Source organism: Monodon monoceros, unplaced genomic scaffold (assembly GCF_005190385.1).
Source record: "Monodon monoceros isolate NGI ecotype Baffin Bay Population unplaced genomic scaffold, NGI_Narwhal_1 Super_Scaffold_6, whole genome shotgun sequence".
Taxonomy (NCBI): Eukaryota; Metazoa; Chordata; class Mammalia; order Artiodactyla; family Monodontidae; genus Monodon; species Monodon monoceros.
Genome location: NW_021703783.1, coordinates 23,599,769 through 23,619,948, shown reverse-complemented (window position 1 = coordinate 23,619,948; position 20,180 = coordinate 23,599,769).

Genomic DNA, 20,180 nt, shown 5'->3' with positions numbered 1-20,180 from the left:
CTTTTAATTTTTTTCTTTGTATTTAATTTTTCATAGTTTTATTAATATGTGTCTTGGTATGTTTCTCCTTGGATTTATCCTGTGTGGGACTTTGTGCTTCCTGGACTTGATTATTTCCTTTCCCGTATTAAGGACGTTTTCAACTGTAATCTCTTCAAATATTTTCTTAGTCCCTTTCTTTTTCTCTTCTTCTTCTGGGACCCCTATAATTCGAATGTTGGTGCATTTAATGTTGTCCCAGAGGTCTCTAAGACTGTCCTCAATTATTTTCATCTTTTTTTTTAATTCTTCTCTGCAGCAGTTATTTCCATTATTTTTTCTTCTTGGTCACTTATCTGTTCTTCTACTTCAGTTATTCTGCTATTGATTCCTTCTAGAGAATTTTTATTTTCATTTATTGTGCTATTCATCGTTTGTTTGCTCTTTAGTTCTTCTAGGTCCTTGTTAAATGTTTCTTGTATTTTCTGCATTCTATATCCATGATTTTGGATCATATTTACTATCATTACTCTGAATTCTTTTTCAGGTAGACTGCCTATTTCCTCTTCATTGTTTTGGTATGGTGGTTTTTTACCTTGCTCCTTCATGTGTTGTGTGTTTCTCTGTCTTCTCATTTTGCTTAGCTTACTGTGTTTGGGGTCTCCTTTTTGCAGGCTGCAGGTTTGTAATTCCTGTTGTTTTCAGCGTCTGCCCCCAGTGGGTATGGTTGGTTCAGTGGGTTGTGTAGGCTTCCTGGTAGAGGGGACTCTTGCCTGTGTTCTGGTGGCTGAGGCTGGTTCTTGTCTTTTTGGTGGGCAGGACCACGTCCGGTGGTGTGTTTTGGGGTGTCTGTGACCTTATTATGATTTTAGGCAGCCTCTCTGTTAATGGGTGGGGTTGTGTTCATGTCTTCGTAGTTGTTGGCATGGGGTGTCCAGCATTGGAGCTTGCTGGTTGTTGAGTGGAGCTGGGTCTTAGCGTTGAGATGGAGATCTCTAGGAGGACTTTCACTATTTGATATTACATGGAGCTGGGAGGTCTCTGGTGGACCAGTGTCCTGAACTTGGCTCTCCCACCTCAGAGGCACAGGCCTGACAGCTGGCCGTAGCACCAAGACCCTGTCAGCCACACGGCTCAGAAGAAAACTGAGAAAAAAAGAAAGAAAGAAAATAAATAAAAAGAAATTATGTTATTAAAATGCAAAAATTACTAAAAATAAAAAAAATTAAAAGTAATAAAAAAGAAAGAAAGAAGAGAGCAACCAAACCAAAAACAAATCCAGCAATGATAACAAGCAATAAAAACTGTACTAAAAAAAAAAAAAATGGACAGAGTGACCCCTAGGACGAATGGAAAAAGCAAAGCTATACAGACAAAATCACACAAAGAAGCATACACGTACACACCCACAAAAAGAGAAAAAGGAAAAAAAAATCTATATATAAAAAAATGGAAGAGAGCATCCAAATCAATAAACAAATCTACCAATGATGATAACTCTAAATACTAAACTAAGATAAACATAAAACCAGAAATCAGTCAGTCGCATACAGCAAACCCCAAGTCTACAGTTACTCCCAAAGTCCACTGCCTCAGTTTTGCGATGATTCATTGTCTATTCAAGTACAACAAAGGCAGGTTACATCAAGTTGATTGTGGAGATTTAATCTGCTGCTCCCGAGGCTGCTGGGAGAGATTTCCCTTTCTCTTCTTTGTTCTCACAGCTCCCGGGGCTCAGCTTTGGATTTAGCCCCACGTCTGCATGTAGATCACCTGAGGGCATCTATTCTTCACTCATACAGGACGGGGTTAAAGGAGCCGCTGATTCGAGGGCTCTGGCTCACTCAGGCCGCGGGGAGGGAGGGTTACAGATGCGGGGCGAGCCTTCGGCGGCAGAGGCCAGCGTGACGTTGCACCAGCCTGAGGCACGCCGTGCGTTCTCCCGGGGAAGTTGTATCCTGATCATGGGATCCTGGCAGTGGCGGGCTGCACAGGCTCCCCGGAAGGGAGGTGCGGATAGTGACCTGTGCTCGCACACAGGCTTCTTGGTGGCGGCAGCAGCAGCCTTAGCATCTCATGCCCGTCTCTGGGGTCCACGCTGTTAGCCGCGGCTCACGCCCATCTCCGGAGCTCATTTAGGCGGTGCTCTGAATTCCCTTTCCTCGCGCATCCGAAGCAATGGTCTCTTGCCTCTTTGGCAGGTCCAGACTTTTTCCCGGACTCCCTCCCGGCAAGCTGTGGCGCACTAGCCCCCTTCAGGCTGTGTTCACGCTGCCAACCCCAGTCCTCTCCCTGGGATCTGACCTCCAAAGCCCGAGCCTCAGCTCCCAGCCCCCGCCCACCCAAGCGGGTGAGCGGACAAGCCTCTCGGGTTGGTGAGTGCCAGTCGGTACTGATCCTCCATGCGGGAATCTCTCAGCTTTGCCCTCTGCACCCCTGTGGCTGCGCTCTCCTCCGCAGCTCTGAAGCTCCCCCGCCCCCACCCCTCCATCTCCACCAGTGAAGGAGCTTCCTAGTTTGTGGAAACCTTTCCTCCTTCACAGCTCCCTCCCACTGGTGCAGGTCCCGTCCCCTATTCTTTTGTCTCTGTTTATTCTTTTTTCTTTGGCCCTACCCAGGTATGTGGAGAGTTTCTTGCCTTTTGGGGAGTCTGAGGTCTTCTACCAGTGTTCAGTAGGTGTCCTGTAGGAGCTGTTCCACATGTAGATGTATTTGTGGGGAGGAAGGTGATCTCCACGTCTTACTCCTCTGCCATCTTGAAGTTCTCCCCTGTGCTGCTATTTTGAAACAATTTCGTAGAGGATGTGGAGTATTTGAAAGGCAATTATGGATTTTTCTTATGGGAAACATAGGGAAAGGTAGAGAATATTTTACATAAGTCTACATAAACATTATGTTATTCATCAATCAGAAAAAGAATTCTTGGAAATAGCTTTCTTTGATCATCAAAGAAATTAAAGATATCATTATAAACTCAGTTTTAATCGAAATTCTTATATGTAAACAATAGAAACAGATTTTGACTGGGTAATTTAAGCAGAAAAATATTCTATTTTGGTAAAGGACGGATGTCATATTTGGAGAAGATAATTACAATGTCTAAAATTGGCAGAGAATTAATGTCTAGAAGGAATTCTTATAAACAAGAATAAGGTAAAGAACCAAAAAGAAAAATGGGCACAGGATATGAATAAACTATTCCCAGAAGAAACTCAAATGGCTAACAAATATAACAAGCAAACAATTTATAACCAGGGAAATCAACAGCACTTTACAACCAGATTGTAAAAAGTAGGATGGTACCAAGTGCTGGTAAGAACATAGAGAAACAGGAAGCCATGTGCACTGATGGGACCAAAGACTGATGTAGCCATTATGTGTGTTTCCTATGATCCATTAATCCTCTTATAGAATAAATTTCAGAGAAACAAATACATCTGTCCACCAAGGAATATGCATCAGGTTGTTTTTTGAAACACTGTTTATGGTAGTGGGAATTGGAGGCAACCTAATTTTCCATCATAGGGGAAGGGATAAATAAAATTTAAAAAGACTATTATGTATTACGGTGTGGCTGAGGCCACGATTACAGGCATATATAAAAATATAGATAGAGCTTCATAGATATCAGAGATAATTAATAAAAAATCCCAACAGAATGACACTCAGCTTAGCATCACTTATGTAAGTTAAAAAAAATAATGCTCAAAACAATGGTATAACTTTTGAAATATATATGTGTATATATATCTCCCTGCACATATACCAAGGACATTAGAGTAGGTTTATTTAGTGATGGTAGTGGGGAGAATGAAAGAATCAAAAAATACAACAATGTAATAAAACAGGAGAGTGGTTTTATATGATGACAGCATAGGATTATAACTGAATCACTTTTTGTTTCACTTGAGGTCCAGAAGAATTTAAAAAAAGAAAATTAATAAAAAGATATTGGATGATTTATAAATTCCTTGGAGAAACAGAGAACCATGCTTAGTGGTTATGTGATCTGGAAAAATACCCCAAACCATGTCACAGAACTTGTCCAGTGAAGAAGCTGCAGCAACGTCCACTGTGCACAAGACACTTCAGCTTGTTTCAACCCTGCCGTCACTGGATGCAGGATGCTGCCACCAGGACCTCTGCACCGTGGGCCCATGAGCTGTCTTCCTGTTTCAGGTAGAAGTTTTTTCATTGCCTAAGTAGCTCTCAGTTCAAAGTTGGGGTGAGAGTATCAATTTTTGGTGCCTATTTCACATATCATAAAATAAATGACAGTTGTCCACCATAGATTTTAAAACACTGAGCTCATTTTGCAAACAATCAGTCATTCAACCATGGAACGGGAACAAGAAAAGATATCTTTACCCTCTTTTCAGATGGAGGTCATGTGAATGATGGTGAAAAGATTTTCCCCAGAGTTCTTCTTGAGATTTCAAGAAGAATATGTTGATATCAGGAATAAAAATAAGATAAAGAGGTGGCTTGTGAATCTGTGCCTTTACCACATTATGTTAAACACCATAATCATACGTGATTTAGTCTTGGAGATGAATAATGGCAACTGTAGCTGGCACATGAAGACACTGTCTCTTTTCTTTTTCTATAATATGTCATGAAATAAGCATCTTTAAATTATTTATAAATTAATACTTCAATTTTGTCATGCTAACTCTTGTGTCCTGCCATGGATAGAAATTATGTAACCTGAGGGTATAGGACCTTAATATAAAGAGATAGGGGAAAAGGCACACTAGGGACATGGGTGGACAGGACAGGTGGTTACCATACTTTATAGATGAATCATTTTCCTTGAATGAGAGTGTTCTGTGTCGTGGCATCTGTGTGTATGTGCGTGTGCATGTGTGTGGGAGCTAGTGGATGTTCATCAGCCAGGGAACTGGCAATAACCAGAATTAATTCAGTTGTCTCAAATGAAAGACTTTAATAGGCAGGCAGACTGGACAGGACAAACAAGGCATGGTAGGGCATACAGATGAGCAACAATGAGAAGCCATTATTCCTTAAGACGTGAGGAAGAAATAGTGTGACCAGAGCCTGTTGGGAGCTGTGATTGAGGACACAACTTGCCAGTGGATATAATGGTGCCAGGCAGGGAGAGATCAGGGAATAAATACCACAAAATTTCTCTTCTCTGCCTTCCAATCGTCTGCTGTTCCTCCCCTTGGAAAGATCCTACCAAAAGCCAGTCATGAGGGGAGATTTAGTGATGTAATTCATAGGGGTCATTCTCCTTGACACAAGAAGGGCAGCAAAGGTGGAGACTGCGTATGAGTGATTAAATGGTCAGAGGCTGGTGCCTTCCCTCATTTTGCCATGTAGCATACATTTTTGCCATTTTTGGATGAAGAAACTATCATCACAAACACCGAAGAGACACAAAGTTCCACCAACTACAATATAGTGATGGAATGATGCCATTCAGTCATAACTGTAATATTCAACATTACCACAACTTCTCATTCATACAAAGTGTGAGGAAAAGGGGAGAAAAATAATCAATAAGCACAAAATATGAATACTTGCAGCAGTTCCTGACTCTGTATCTGGTTACCAGGCCAAAGATTACCATCATAATTTTTTTTTCCACTATCCAGTCCACATTTCCCTTACTCTCTGCTATATTTTTAGTTGGATGGATGTGGTATCACAAATCTCCACTCCTGAAATATTTGAGATCATAGTCCAGTCTTTATTGGGTTGTTGCAATTTCCTATTGAGAAAATGGCTTGCACACAGGTAGTATAATTGGGAAGTGATCACAGGTAGCAATAGTGAGAAATAATGGGAGTAAACAGGAAAAGGATGAAGGCAATGTAGAGTGGGAGGTGCATAATCAAGTCAGTTATCCTATGAATGACTGCAGGTGTTCAATCCTGCAGGTCCATCTAAAGAGCCTTTAGAAATGCATCTTAAACTGGCTTTCCAGGGTATAAAATGGTACTCTTCTCCAGTTGGTCAAAGGATAGTCACATGTGTGTTAACTTCCATGAGTTGATGTGCATGAGTACTGGGTGGATACCCAGAGGTGACCCAAGCCTGTGTCAAAGAAACCTCAGGACAAGAAGCAAAAGGTACACAGCAAAGGCATGAAGTAAGTTTGCAATTGCACAAAGCTAGTCTGTGACTTATAGAAGTAGTCACAACAACAGTGGCTGGAGTAAGAGCTCTAGCTGATGTGTTATATAAGGTAATGTAAGTACCAAGAATAGAGGTAACAAAGTAATGGCTAATAGTTCAGGGGTGGAGTCCAAGAAACCATTAGAGGGATGTTTAACCTGAATATGATTTTGAAAGAAAATTATCAGGTTTGGAAGGAATTTTAGAAGGATCTGCTTGGGCAAAGGTCCATAGGAGTGAAACCATGTACTATGTGAAAACATAAACAGAAATGCTAATTTTCTCAACATCTCTTATCTAACTGTTCTTTTCATTTAATGATATTTTAATTGTATTTTAAGATATTTGGAAAATAAACATATTCTCAGACTAGGTGATACTGGGCAAGCCTCTAAATATTATTTGGCTTCCATTTCCTCAGCTATACACATAGCCTGTTGGACCTTGTAACCTCTAAGTTCTCTTCTGGCTCTCAGTGCTGTGCCTCTGTACATCATTCTGGACATATTTACAGGATTTTACATGGGCATGTAAAATTAGTAGATGCTATGAATCAATTTACGTACATGTGTAAACAATTTGCACAATGATAGTGACATATAGATTGTCTAGAAATGGATTCTGGAAGAATAAATGTGGAAAAATGTGGGGACTAAATTCATCCTTTTGCTTACCCACTCACTACCACTGACTGGAGAAAATTCTCCACTTGTAACGTGTCAGGAGTATCGATTGTTCATGTAGCATTATAAATATAACCTGTACTAAAATTTTGTGTTTTAAAATTTTCTTCCCTTAAAATATGGTTTGCTTGGCCAGGTAGAGGTTGGATTGGTAAGAATCATTTAAACCGGAAATGTTGGATAGTTTTTTAAGATTCTATTACCCTCTGCTAACTAGTGCTCTTGTTATGGAGAGAATGGTATGAGAAATAAGCTGGCTTACCCATAGGAACTGAATATTATACACACTGAAAAATTAAAATTTCATGTTTATAAGCTTTTTTAAAGCATTATAATTAATAGAAATTATTTTGGATAATGGCAAAGATTGTAAAATATATAAATATCATATATTTATATGATATATAGGTGAAATAAGTTAGATACCACTTGCTCTGAAATTCTGTAAAACTTTGCACTCTACTTCAGTCTTTCTCAGATCCATTATATTTACCATATAAAACAATTTCTTTGTAATTGGAAACACTTTTTAATCATTTCCAAATTTGTCAGCTATTGATTGATACAATTCTTTACTCATGGTGATCATATGATCATTGACAGGTATCATAATTCATGTCAAAATATCTCATAAATTCATCTTTAGAGTTTGAAAACTTATTCTGCAAAGAAATCTATAGAATAAGACCGTATTTATTGGACATACTTGCACCTAAAGCAAAGGCAGTCTGTTGTGTTTTCTGGTGCTGCAGCCCAAATATCAGTGAATTTATTAAGTGCCATTAAAAAAAGTCTTTAAAATATTATTGTATCAGCAATGAACAAGTGGAATTTAAAATTACATTACCACCAAGAATAAAACACTTAAATATTAACATAATAAAATATGTGCAAGATCTATATGAGGAAAACCATACAACTCTGATAAAAGATACAAAAGAAGAGCTAAGTAAGTGGAGAGATATTCCATGTTCATAATTAGGAAGACTCAGTATTGTCAAGATGTCAGTTCTTTCCAACTCGATCTACAGATAAAATGCAATTTCCAGAAAAATAATAGCAAAGTACTGTGGGTATTTAAAAAAACTGATTGCAAAGAGTATATAGAGAGGCAAAAGACCCAAAATAGTTAACTCAGTATTGGAGAAGAACAAAGTTGGAGGACTGACATTATCCAACTTCAAGACTATGAAGCTACAGTAATCAAGGTAGTGTCGTATTGATGAAAGGATAGACAAATATATCAATGGAACAGAATAGAAAGCCAAGAAATAGACTCACATAAATAGAGTCAACTGATCTTTGACAATGCAGCAAAGGCAATACAATGGAGCAAAGACAGTCATTTCTACAAATGGTGCTGGAACAACTGGACATACACATATAAAAAAGGTAAATCTATTTTCAACAAACGCTGAGGGAGTACATCACCACTAGACCTGCCTTACAAGAAATGCTAAAAAGAAATCTTCAAGATGAAATAAAAGGATACTAAATAACAACACGAAGCATGTGAAAGTATAAAACTCACTGATAAACGTAAATATCTAGTCAAATTCATAATACTCTTAATAATATAATGGTGGTTCATAAATCACTTTTATCTCTAGTATGAAAGTTAGAAGACAAAAATATTAAAAACAACCATGGGTAAAATAATTTGTTAATAGGTATACAATTTAAAAAGATATAAAGCATGCATCAATAGCATTAAGTGTGGAAGTGAGGAAGAAGTAAAAGTGTAGAGTTTTGGTATGAGAGTAAAGTTAAGTTGCCTAAAGTAGACAACTAAAAGATGTTTTATAAAAACTTAATAGTAACCACAAAGAAGAAACTCTAGTAGATATGCAAAAGATAAAGAGCAAGGAATCAAAGCACACTGCCACAAAAAGGCAACAAATTACAAAGGAAGACTGCAAAAGAGAAAGACAGGAACAAAGAAACTATAGAATAGCCAGAAAACCATAAAAAAAGATGGCAACTGTAAATCTTTATCTATCAAATATTACTTTAAATGTATATGAATTAAATTCTCTACTCAAGGATAGAGTGGCTGAATGAATAAAAAACAAGATCCAAATATATGTTGCCTACAAGAGACTCACTTTGGCTTTAAGGATCTATATAGGCTAAAAGTGAAGGGGTGGAAAAAGATATCCCACTTAAACGATAATCAGAAGAGAACAGGGGTGACTATATTGATATCAGACAAATAAACTTTCAGTCAGAATCCATTGTCAGAGACAAAGAAGGTCACTACATAAAGATAAATGGGTCAATTCATCAAGAGTATATAACAGTTGTAAATATATATGCATCCAACATTGAGGCACCTAAATAAATAAAGAAAATACTAACAAAAAAAAGAGAGAAATAGACAACAATACCATAATAGTAGGGGATTTTGATATCCCACTTTCATCAATGGATAAATCATCTGGAGAGAAAATCAATAAGGAAACAGTAGACTTGAATAACATTATAGACCAAATTTATCTAACAGACATACACAAAACATTCCATCCAACAGCAGCAGAATCACATTCTTCTTAAGGGTACATGGAATATTCTCCAGAGTAGCTTATGTGCTGAATCACAAAACTAGTAGTAACAAACTTAAGAATGTTGAATTTGCATCAAGTATCTTTTCCTGGCATAATAGTATAAAACTAGAAATCAATTACAGTAGGAAAGTGGAAAATTTAACAAATATGTGAAGTCAAACAACACACTTGTGAACAGCCAATGGGTCAAAGAGGAAATCAAAAAGTATCTTGAGACAAATGTAAATAGAAACACAATACACCAAAACTTATGGGATGCAGCAAAAGCAGTGGGAAGTTTATAGCTAGAAATGCCTACAAGAAGAAAAAAGAAAGGCCTCAAATAAATAACTTATCTTTATACTCTTTTAACCTAACATTAGCAGGGAGAAAGAAGAACAAACTAGGTCCAAAGTTAGCAGGAAGAAGGAAATAAATATTAGAGCATAAATAAATAGAGAATAGAAATACAACAGAAAAGATTAATGAAACTAAGAGTTGGTTTTTTGAAAAGATAAACAAGACTGACAAACATTTACCTAAACTAAGAAAAAGGAAGGAGGATAAAAATATATAAACTTATAAGTGAAAGAGTAGACAACTGATACCACAGAAAGATAAAATATGAACAATTTTATGTCAACAAATTGGATAACCTAGCAGAAATGGATAGATTCCTAAAAACATACAACCTAACAAGACTGAATCATAAAGAAATAGAAAATCTGAACAGACCAACAATGAGTATGGAGATTAAAGCAGCAATTAATGCCTCCCAACAAAGAAAAGCCCAGGACCACCTGGCTTCACTGGTGAATTCTACCAAATATTTAAAGAATTGACACCAATCTTTCTCAAACTCTTCCAAAACACTGAAGAGGAAGGAATCCTTCGAAGCTTATTTTATGCAGCCATCATGACCCTCATACCAAAGACAGTTAAGGACACTACAAAAAAATGAAAATTACAGGTCAATATTCCAGATGAACGTTGGTGGAAAAATCCTCAATATAGTACTAGTGAACTTAATTCGACAGTACGTTAAAAGGATCATACACAATAATTAAGTGGGATTTATTTCTGGGAGGCAAGGATGTTTCAACATATGCAAATAAAACAATGTGATACACTACATTAACATAATAAAAGATAAAATAGCATCTTCTTAATAGAAGAAAAAACATTGATAATTTCAACATTTTTTCATGATCAAAAACAATTAAAATTTAGTTATAGAAGGAACATACCTCAACATAATAAATGCCACATATGACAAGTCACAGCTAGTAACATGTTGAACAGTGAAAAGCTGAAAGGTTTTGCTCTAAGATCAGGAAAAAGACTAGAGTGCCCACTCTCACTAATTCTATTCAATATAATACTGGAAGTCCTAGCCAGAGAAATTAGACAAGAAAGGAAATAAAAGGCATCCAAATTGGAAAGGAAGAAGTTAAACTGTGTCTATAGATAACATGATCTTATATAGAGAAAACCCTGAAGACTCCACCAAAAATTGTTAGAACAATATTTAGAATAAACAAATTCAGTAAAGTTTCAAGATAAAAAATAAGCCTGCAAAAAATTATTTGCATTTCTATACACTAGCAATAAGCTATTCCCCCCAAAATTTTTTTAAATTTCATTTACAATAGTATCAAAAAGAATAAGATACTTAGGAATAAATTTAACCAAGGAGGTGAAAGATATGTATGCTGAAAACAATGAGACATTGATGAAAAAAACTGAAGTAGGAACAAACAAATGGAAAGCCATTTCATGCTGTTGGATTGGAAGAATTGATATTGTTAGAATATCCATAATACCCAAAGTGATCTACAGTTTCAATACAATCCCTATAAATATTTCAATGGCACTCTTTACAGAAATAGAAAAAAATCCTAAAATTTAGAATGGAACCACAAAAGACACCAATAGTCAAAACAAAGTTGAGAAAGAAGTACAAAGCTAGGGCAGCAATCTGACTTTAAACTATATTACAAAGCTATAATAATCAAAACAGTATGGTACTGGAATAATAACAGACATATAGACAAGTAGAACAGAATAGAGAGCCCAGAAATAAACCCACACATATATGAGGAACTAATCTTTTGCAAAGACACCAAGAATGCACAATGGCATTAGGATAGTTTCTTCAATAAATGGTACTGGGAAAACTAGATATCCACATTAAAAAAAAAATGAAATTGGACTTTTAAAATCTTACACCATACTCAAAAGTTAACTCAAATTGATTAAAGAGTTATATCTAAGACCTGAATCCATTAATCTCTTAGAAAAAATTAAAGGACAAGCTCTTTGACATCAATCTGGGAATGATATTTTGAATATGATACCAAAAGCATAGGCAACAAAACTAAAAATCGACAAGTGGGACTACATCAAACTAAAAACTCTGCACAACAAAGGAAAAGTAAGCAAAATGAAAGGGCAACCTATGGAGTGGGAGAAAATTATTCACAAACCATATATCTGATAAGAGGTTAACATCCATTTTATATAAGAAACTCATGCAACTCAAGAGCAAAAAGATCATCCCAATTAAATAATGGGCAAAGGACCTGAATAGACATTTTTTGAAAGAAGACATACAAATGGCCAAGAGGTACATAAAAAGATGCTCAACATCACTGATCATCAGGAAACTCAAAATAAAATATCATCTCATACCTGTTAGGACAACTCTTATCAAAAAGAGAAGTGTTGGTGAGGGTGTAGTGTAAAGGGAACTCTTGTACATTGTTAGTGGAAATGTGAATTGGTACAGCCATTATGGAAAGCAGTATGGAGTTTCCTCAAAAGATTAAAGGTAGAACTACCATATGATCCAGCAATTTAACTTCCAGGTATATATCCAAAAGAAATGAAATTAGCATATCTAAGATATCTGTATTCCCATGTTCATTGCAACATTATTGACAATAGCCAAGATATGGAACAACCTAAGTGTCTATCGATAGGTGAATAAAGAAAATGTAATCTATATCTGTATCTATATCTATATATAATTATATAAATATGTAATTCAACCATAAAAAAAGAGATTCTGACATTTGTGACAACCTGGAGGACATTATGCTAAGTGAAATAAGCCAAACACAAAAAGATAAATACTGTATTATATCACTTATATGTGGAATTTAAAATAATGAGCTCATAGAATCAGAGAATGAATCATAGAATCAGAGTGGTGGTTGCCAGAGGTTGGTTGAGGAACTGGGGAGATGTTGGTTGAAGGGTTCAAATTTCAATTAAAATATGAATAAGTTTTGAGGACCTAATATACATCATGATGATTGTAGTTTATAATACAGTTGACCCTTGAAAAACACGGGTTTGAACTGCGCAGTTCCAATTATACATGGATTTTTTTCAATAAATACCTACTACAGTACTACACATACAAGGTTGGTTAAATCTGCAGATGCAAAACCGTGGTACAAAGGGTTGACTATAAAGTTACACGTGGATTTTAGACTGTGTAGGTGTTGACGTCCCTAACTCCCTCATAGTTCAAGGGACAACTGTATTGTATATTTGAAATTTGCTAAAAGAGTAGATCTTAAGTGTTCTCACCACCAAAAAGGAAAGATAACTATGTGAGGTGATGCATACATTAGCTAATTGGATTGTGGTAATCATTTCACAATATATACACATATTAAATCATCAGGTTGTATACATTTAAAAAATCATGTTGTACAACCTAAATATTTACAACAGAAAAAATGAATCTAGGCATAGGCCTTGCATCCTTCAATAAAATTAACTCAAAATGTACCATAGGACTAAATGTAATGTGCAAAATTATAAAACTCCTAGAAGATAAAAGGAGAAAACCTAGATGACCTTGCATATGGCAATGACTTTTTAAATATGACAGCAAAAACCATGAAAGAAATAATTAATAAGCTGGGCTTTATTAAAATTTAAAAACTTCTTCTCTGTGAAAGACAATGTCAAGAGAATGAGAAGACAAGTCACAGACTGGGAGGAAATATTTGCAAAAGACATCTGATAAAGGACTGTTATCCAAAATATATAAAGAACTCATAATTCAGCAATAAGAAAATGAACAACTCAAGTAAAAAATGGACAAAAGATCTGAACCATCTCACCAAGAACATATACAGTTGGCATGTAAGCATATAAAAAGATGTTCAACATCATATATCATCAGGGAAAAGCAAATTAAAACAATGAGATGCCACTATACACCTATTAAACTGACCAAAATTCAGAATACTGATACCACCAAATACTAACAAAGATATGGAACAATAGGGATTCTCATTCGTTGCTGGTGGGAATGCAAAATGATTCAGCCACTTTAGAAGACAGGCATTTTCTTACAAAGCTAAACCTACCCTTACCATGCAATTCAGCAATTGCACCCCTTGGTATTTATCCAAAAGAGCTGAAAACTTACATCCACATAAAAACCTGCACAACAATGTTTATAGATTCTTTATTCATAATTCATAATTGCCAAAATTTGGAAGCAACTAAGATGTCCTTCAGTAGGTTAATGGATAAACTGTAGTAAATATTACTAGTAAACACTGGAATATTATTTGGCGCTAAAAAGAAATGAGCTATCAAGCCATGAAAAGAATAGGAGAAAACTTAAGTGCATATTACTAAGTAAAACTAGCCAATCTGTAAAGGCTACATACTGTGTGATTCCAACTAATGACATTCTGGAAAACACAAAGCTATAGAGACTAAAAAAAATCAGTGATTGACAGAGGGAGGGATGAGTAGGTACAGTACAGAGGATTTTCAGGAGAGTGAAACTACTATGTATGATACTACAGTGGTGGGTACATGTCATTATACACTTGTCAAAACCCAAAGAATATACAACACCAAGAGTGGACACTAATGTAAACTATGGACTTTAGGTGGTAATGCTTTGTCAATGTAGGTTCATGGATTGTAACAAATGCACCACTGTGATGTAGGATGTCAATAATGGGGGAGGTTGTGCATCTGTGGAGGCAAGAGGATATATGGGAACTCCATACTTTCAATTTTGCTGTGAAGCTAAAATTACTCATAAAGCTTATTAATTAATAATAAAAATATTATTATGATGATACTGAGATTGAAACAATGTTTTTCCCAAAAAGCAGTTACCAAGCACTTTTATCTTTTCCATATCTTGGCATTTCACTACTTTCCTAGTACCATCATGGTTGCTTGATGAATTTTAATAGGAAAGAGTATGGGTACATTTGATGAGAGGAGATAAAAATTCACTTAGCTAAAAGCTTTTAACTATATCTTTTCATTTCAATTGTAAACTCCTTAAAAGGAAAGTCCAGGTCTTCTACCTTTTATTTCTTTCTGATGCTACTTATGTAAAGTGGTTATCTGCTCATTTCTTAAAGCATTTAGAGGGAACATTGAATAAAACACAAATAATATCTGAGACAGCAAAGTACTGACAACTTCCAGCAAGTTATCATTAAATAATTCAACTGTGCCAATTACAGATTAGGAAAATGAATCTCAGATTTAAAGTGATAGGCTCACTCTCCCCAAACTATTTTAAATAAAAGCCAAGACCCTTTTCCCTTTGTTTGAAACTAGTTTGGGGTTACAGTAAGAGAAACATATTGTCTTATTTGTGAACATATTTTCTCACTAAATCTGTAGTGAGCTATTCTACTCATAGGCAAATATTTGACAACCTGTGTTTTTTAGGGGTCAATTGAAGGCTAAGAAGGAGGAGTGTAGCAGTTGCTATCATTCATCTACATTTATTTGTGCTGTTTTCTTTTATTAATAGGGTCTTAAATGATTCTCCTGTCGTAGATATCTTTATCGTTGGCTTTCAACATAACCAGAGATTTTCATTATACATTATGTTTTTGACCTCTTTTTAAAATTATATTTACGTGGGCTTCCCTGGTGACGCAGTGGTTAAGAATCCTCCTGCCAATGCAGGGTACGTGGGTTCAAGCCCTGGTCTGGGAAGATCCCACTATGCCACAGAGCAACTAAGCCCTTGCGCCACAACTACTGAGCCTGAGCTCTAGAGCCTGCGAGCCTAGAGCCCATGCTCCACAACAAGAGAAACCATCGCAATCAGAAGCCTGTGTACTGCAACAAAGAGTAGCACCCACTCGCCGCAGCTAGAGAAAGCCCGTGTGCAGCAACAAAGACCCAACACAGCCAAAAATAAATAAATAAAATTTTTAAAAAGTATATTTACCTTATTTTAGGATAACGATCAGCCATTAGTACATGTGCATAGATTTAGATTGATTTGTGATATTAGCCATTGAGTTACTTTCAGAGTCTGAAGAGAAACATTAAAAATGTCTATTATTTTCCCCCGCCCATATCGCCTTGTCAGAGAATCTGTGTCACATGGTCCCAGCTACCTTGGAACTTCTCCCACACCTACCCACACAGTTTACTGAAACAATTGTAAGCCTGATACCAGGGAACTAATCTAAGTGCTTGGGCTTACCCGATCGATTTTTTCTTGAGAATTTCAATTATGTCCAAGTCAGCTGAGACTGTCTCTGTTGAGTACTTGAACTGGCAGGTGATATAAAGTTTGGGCTGGGATGACCATGTTTGTGTTCAGTGAAAGTAAAGCAGAAAAGGCTGGTCAGCAGGGAAAAAGGAGACTGAAAATCCATGCAAAGAGAAGATGAGATGAGAGACCATGTAGTCAGGGACAGAGAGAGACAGAGAGATGCAGACTGCCTTGCCTTCTTGGGGTCTTGTGTTAATGGTCCCAGTTTGGAATGAAAATGCTATCTGATATTTGACTTTTGTGATATATCTATATTTCCTTCCAAATAAGTTCCACTTTTTTCAAATTTTGAATAAGATCTACTTCTCTAAGCCAAAAATAAATGTCTGAGCAACTATATATACATATATATATATTTTTTTTCCTCAAGGCAGAGTGTAATGAGATAAAAGGAGGAAGAGAAGATGAAAAAGTAAAACATTCAGAGACCAAGGTGGTATGAGAAACCATAGGAATATGGAGCTCATATAACTTATCATCCACGTGGGGATACCACTAGAAGTGAATTGCAGTGCTTTTAATAATCATGTCAGGACAACAGGCTTAAACCAGGACTGTCCTCTGTAACCAGGATGTATGGTTATCTAAGTCATGAAGGCATCTTGGATGGCTAAAGGAGAGAGACCACCATCCATGGGGAGAAGGGGCACCTGGAGCACAGGGGACTTCCCATTTGTGAGAAATCAATGAAGACAGCCAATTAAAAAAAAAAAAAAAAACTTTGTTGTTAATTAGCTGTTAACTTCTTAATTCCTATTTAACTTATTTTCAAATTTAAGATCTCTTGTTTTGGGTTTACTGCTAAAAGAATACAACAAATAAGACTGATTTGTTGTTGTACAAAAATTAAATGAAGAATATTCCAACTCAACAGAAGTTTTTAAAATTAGGTATATTAGAACTGCAATTGATTAATTAATTGATAAAGTGGGTTAAATTGGAAAATTTCGCACCTAACTTATGCAGTTTATGTTAACTTAAAACATACAAATGGATCTTCATATACAGTTTTTTTTTTCCTTTTGTGGATTTAGAACGTTTTCTTTGAGTATGGGTCCACTCTTTGAAGTTCATTATTGCTTCTCTTCCATTAACTACACAAATTTTACATCAGTGTCAATGTCCAAGTTTTTTTTTTTCTGTGAAGCAACAACTTTAAAAAGTAAAAGTATTCTAAGTGTTGAATTTTAGATTTTTATTACTTTTCCCCTCTAATTTGGTTATATTTTTCTACCTCCCCCTAATTACTGTGATTTGTATTGTCATTTCTATTAATTGAGTCTTTCCAAAGCATTCAACTCAACTTTCATAGAAACAGCAACTTTATTTTCTTACTCACGATTCATAGGCTTTTGTAATACTTAATTTAATTGTGAAATAATAATAATAAATTTAACTGGCAAGTTAAGGTTTGGGAACAAACACAACTGTGTCTTGGTACATATAAAGCAAGTGAGTGCAGGAAGCGGTAGACCCACTGAGCGAGCATTTGGTGAGACTCAGTTATTGGTCAACATGTATTGCACTGGGAATGAAGAGCTCTGATAATCTGGTGAAATTGTTAAGAGGAAGTATGAGATTCAGTTTCTATCACATATGTTGGGGAAAATGTCTTCATGTGAAGAAGATGGAAGCTTTTGGAAACTTCAAATCCAGTGTCTCTGATTTTAAATTTTATGAATGTCAATTATAGATTTAAAAATAGTATATCATTGGTTTGAATTCAGACCAAGCTTTAGTCCCAGGAGAGGCAACAGGTTCTGCCATATGTGAGATTGGAAAGGGCAAGTAGTGCAGCCCACATACCTTGTGTTAGAATTTTAAGATATCTATATGAGGAGAGAACACATGTCGACAACAAAGAACAAACTCACAGTTCGATTTCCATGTAGGAGATGATTTAAAAAAATATTGTATCATTGAGAATAAGGAAGAAATAAAGCTAACAGTATTTGGTGGGGTAATGCACAGCACTGCAGAAGCAAATAATGCTCTAATATCCATAATTCTTCTAAATTTTTATCTAAAGCACATTATGCAGCCACTGGGCAATGTGATTTTGATTCACAGTCCAGTGGGAGTTAATACCACATTTCAAGTGGTGAGATGAGGTGCAAACACGTCAGCCATTTTCTCTTTGGACCTAGAGCACACATGTAACCCTGAAAATAGATGGTTTGAGTCAGTTACTATTTCAGAGATGTGAGCGTGGATTATATCAACTTCAGAAAATTGTTTCTCCCGGAATGCTTGCCTGTGTGGGTTCTCTGTAGTTTTTTTTACAGACTTTATGCCACCCAGTCTTCCCAATACATAGACATGATAGGTGTTTGGATCTCTACTTTGCATTCAAGGAAACTGAGGCTCAGTAAAATTAGGTCAATTGCCAAAGGTCAAACAGCTAGTGAGTGTCTGATGCCAAGCCCAAGTTTTTTCCTTCCTATACAATCTGCTTCCTTCCTGGCTTTAAGTGTACACATATGCAGGTCAGGAGCATATAAATATGCTGAAACTAACTAGGCATTGCCCTTTAAGTTTTGAATGACCTTTCTCTTTATAGAGGCCCTACATGCTATGAGTTATGCAAGTCTTCAGAGCTAGGAATAATACAAACACTCTCAAAACTGATCTCTCATATTCTTCTGTTAGTTTAGAAGACAAAGCTTCTAAATCTTTGTCATGAAAATAGAAAATCTCCATCTAAATAATTACAATAATAAGTTCAGTTAATTTTCTACTTATTAAGACTGGACTATTCGCAGTTGTTACTCATTTATAAGACTACTAATTATCACCAGTATTACTTATTTTGGTTTTGAAATGAAACAAATTCACTAATGCCTGGAAATAGAAACATATTGGATAATCTCTAGAGATTATTTTGAGACTGCAGTTATTGATAATGTTTTTTCTTTATTAAAGAAAGAAAACAAGAGAATGGCTCAAGATGGAGAAGTAGAAGGACCTGTGCTCACTCCCTCTTGTGAGAGCACTGGAATCACAACTAACTGCTGAACAATCATCAACAGGGGATAGCCTCATCCACCAGAGGAAAGACAGCAGAAGCAAGAAGAATTACAATCCTGCAGACTGTGGAATGAAAACCACATTCGCAGAAAGATAGACAAAATGAAAAGGCAGAGGACTATGCACCAGATGAAGGAACAAAATAAAACCCCAGAAAAACAAATAAATAAAGTGGAGATAGGCAACCATCCAGAAAAAGAATTCAGAATAATGATAGTGAAGACAATCCAGGACCTCAGAAAAAGAATGGAGGCAAAGATCAAGAAGATGCAAGAAATGTTGAACAAATACCTACAAGAATTAAAGAACATCTAGAAGAATCAAAGAACAAACAAAGAGAGATGAACAATACAATACATGAAATGAAAAATACACTAGAATGAATCAATAGCAGAATAACTGAGGCAGAAGAATGGATACATGACCTGGAAGACAGGATGGTGGAATTCACTGCTGCAGAACAGAAAAAAGAAAAAAGAAAGAAAAGAAATGAAGACAGCCTAAGAGACTTCTGGGACAACATTAAACACAACAACATTCACATTCCAGTGGTTCCAGAGGGAGAAGAGAGAGAGAAAGGACCTGAGAAAATATTTGAAGAGATTATAGTTGAAAATTTCCCTAACGTGGGAAAGGAAATAGCCACCCAAGTCCAGGAAGCACAGAGAGTCCCAGGCAGGATAAACCCAAGGAGAAACACATGAGGAGACACATAGTAATCAAACTGACATAAATTAAAGACAAAGAAAAATTATTAAAAGCAACAAGGGAAAATGAAAATAACATACAAGGGAACTCCCATAACATTAACAGCTGATTTCTCAGCAGCTCTACAAGTCAGAAGGGAGTAGCAGAATATATTTAAAGTGATGAAAGGGGAGAACCTACAGCCAAGATTACTCTACCCAGCAGGGATCTCATTCAGATTCAATGGAGAAATCAAAAGCTTTACAGACAAACAAAAGCTAAGAGAATTCAGCACCACCAAACCAGCATTACAATAAATGCTAAAGGAACTTCTCTAAGTGGGAAACACAAAAGAAGTAAAGGATCTACAAAAACAAACCCAAAACAATTAAGAAAATGGTAATAGGAACAAACATATTGATAATAACCATAAATGTGAATGGATTAAATGCTCCAAGCAAAAGACACAGGCTTGCTGAATGGATACAAAAACAAGACCCATATATATGCTGTCTACAAGAGACCCACTTCAGACCTAGGGACACA